At 39.5% G+C, this 3,003-nt stretch overlaps 1 pseudogene; it reads left to right on the forward strand.

The window, feature by feature from the left end:
* Positions 1 to 392: 392 nt before the first annotated feature.
* LOC116813425 (small ribosomal subunit protein eS4-like) lies at positions 393 to 2,548 on the forward strand (annotated as a pseudogene).
* Positions 2,549 to 3,003: the final 455 nt, after the last annotated feature.

The following is a 3,003-nucleotide window of genomic DNA, read 5'->3' on the forward strand; positions in this document are numbered from 1 at the left end:
GGTCAGCATTACTCTGATGCCAAAAACCAGACAAAGACACTATAAGAAAACTACAGACCAATATTCCTTATGAACACTGATATAAAAATATTCAACAAAATATTAGCAAACCAAATTCAGCAGCATCTTAAAAGTATTATACGACATGACTAAGTGGAATTTATTCTTGGAATACAAGAATGGTTCAACATACAAATATTGGTCAATGTAATACAACACATTAACAGAATGAAGGAAAAACAACACATGATTATCTCAGTTGATGCAGAAAAAGCATTTGACAAAATTCAACACCCTTTCACGATTAAAAAACACACACACACACTGAAGAAAACTAGGAATAGATGGAAACTATGTCAACATAATAAAAACCATATATGAAAAACCTGCAGTGAATATCATATTCAATGATGAAAGACTAAAATCTTTTCCTCTAAGAAAACAAAGAAGCTAAGCACAGTGGCTCATGCCTGTAATCCCAGCATTTTGGGAGGCTGAGGCAGGCAGATCACAAGGTCAGGAGAACGAGACTAGCCTGGCCAACATGTTGAAACCTCGTCTCTACTAAAAATACAAATATTAGCTGGGCGTGTTGGCGGATGCCTGTAATTCCAGCTACTCAAGAGGCTGAGGCAGGAGAATTGCTTGAACCCGGGAGGTGAGGTTGCAGTGAGCCAAGATCGCACCATTGCACTCCAGCATGGGCGACAGAGCGAGACTCCATCTCAAAAAAAAAAAAAAGAAAACAAAGAAAGGATGCTTCCTTTCACCACATTTATTCAACATAGTAACATAGTACTGGAGTTCTAGCCAGACAATTAGGTAAAGAGAGACAGAGATCAAAATTGGAAAAAAGAAGTAAAATGATCTCTGTTCCCAGATGATATGATTTTATCTGTAGAAAATCCTAAAGATTCCACAAAAACACTGTTAGAACTAACAAGTGAATTCAACAAAGTAGCAGGAAACAAAATCAACAGACAAAAATCAGTTGCATTTCTATATACTAACAATGAACTAGTTAGTTCCTTTTGGAAAAGGAAATTACAAAAACAATTCTACTTAAAACTGCATCAAAAAGAGTAAAATACTTACGAATCAACCAAGGAGGTAAAAAACTTAAGCAAGAAAAAATACAAAACATTGCTAAAATAAATTAAAGGAAACATAATAGAAACACACCTCATAGTCATGGATTGGAAGACTTAATAAGATGTCACAATACTATCCAAAGTGATCTACAGATCCAGTGCAATCCCTATTATCCAATGACTTTTTTGGCAGAAATAGAAAAACCCATCCAGGGACATATTTTCCTCTATCCTCCCTAGGCTGGGGCCGTCTCAGGTCTTGGGACTGCAGCAGGGGACTGCCAGGGAGAGGCAAAGGGATTGCAGCCTCTGTGGTTGGCCAGGCCAAGCTCCAGGGAGAAAAGCAAATGCTGGGCTAGGGTAGGGGCTGGGTGGGGGCAGATCTGGTGCCGCTGGCAGGAAGCACTTTATCTCTGACCTGGCCAAACATCCTCCAACCCCAAGAGAAATGGCTTTTCCTCCCAGATCACAGCTACAGGTGGGCCAGGAACATGGACTGCAAGTCCAGGACAGGTGAACACTGGGCCTGCCTGCCAGAGAAAGGTTTTCTTCATCATTGTCTTTTTGGCACGGCCTGACTTTACACTGTGTGGGTGGTCCCAAGAAGCATCTGAAGTGGGCAGCAGCCCCAAAGCACTGGATGCTGGATGAATTAACCAGTATGTTTGCTCCTTGTACATCCACTGGTCCCTACAAGCTGAGACTCTCCTCATCATTTTCCTAAGGAACTGACTTAAGTATACCCTGATAGGAGATGAAGAAAAGAAGATCTGCATGCAGCGGTTCATTAAGATTAATGGCAAGGTCTGAACTGATATAACTTACCCTGCTGGTTTCATGAATGTCATCAGCATTGACAAGACCAGAGAGCATTTCCGTCTAATCTATGACACTAAGGATCACTTCGCTGTTCATCCTATTACACCCCAGAAGACAAAGTACAAGTTGTGCAAAGTGAGAAAAATCTTTGTGAGCACAAAAGGAATCCCTCATCTGGTGACTCGTGATGCTTTCACTGTCTGCTACCCTGATTCCCTCATCAAGGGGAATGACCCCATTTAGACTGACTTGCAGACTGGCAAGATTACTGATTTCCTCAAGTTTGACACTGATAGCGTATGTATGGTTACTGGAGGTGCTAATCTGAGACAAACTGGTGTGATCACCAACAGAGAAAAGACACCTTGGATCTTTTGATGTGGTTCATGTGAAAGATGCCAATGGCAACAGCTTTATCACCAGGCTTTCCAACATTTTTGGCATTGGCAAGGCCACTGCTGAAGACAGAGACAAGGAGACTGGCAGCCAAATCAGTGGGTAAAATGGTCTCTAAGTTACATGTTAGAAAGGTCTTTGTACTTAATTAAAGATAATACAGCATGAAAAAAAAGAAAGAAAGAAAACTCCATCCTAAAATTCAAATAAAAGCTCAAGGGTCCTAAATGGTCAAAACAATATCAAAAAAAGAACAAATCTGGGAGACTCACACTTCCTGATTTCAACATTTACTACAAAGCTACAGTAATTATAACATGTGGTGATGACACAGGATAGATGTATAGATCAGTGGACTAGAATTAAGAGTCCAAAAATAAACTTTCACATATATAGTAAATTGATTTTTAATTGGGTGCCAAGACCATTCAATGGGTAAAGAATAATCTCTTCAACAAATAGTGCTGAGATAACTGGATATCCACATACAAATGAAGGAAGTTGGACCCTTACCTTACATTACTTACAAAAAGTAACTCAAAATGTATCAAATACCTAAGTGTAAGACCTAAGATTATAAAACTTTTAGAAGGGCAAAAGCTTCATGACACTGGATTTCACAATGATTTCTTGGATATAACACCAAAGGCACAGGCAACAAAAGAAAAAAATAGACAAATTGGACTTCAAGAAAAAT

The sequence above is a fragment of the Hylobates moloch genome, unplaced genomic scaffold, assembly GCF_009828535.3.
Source record: "Hylobates moloch isolate HMO894 unplaced genomic scaffold, HMol_V3 SCAFFOLD_9, whole genome shotgun sequence".
NCBI classification, from domain to species: domain Eukaryota; kingdom Metazoa; phylum Chordata; class Mammalia; order Primates; family Hylobatidae; genus Hylobates; species Hylobates moloch.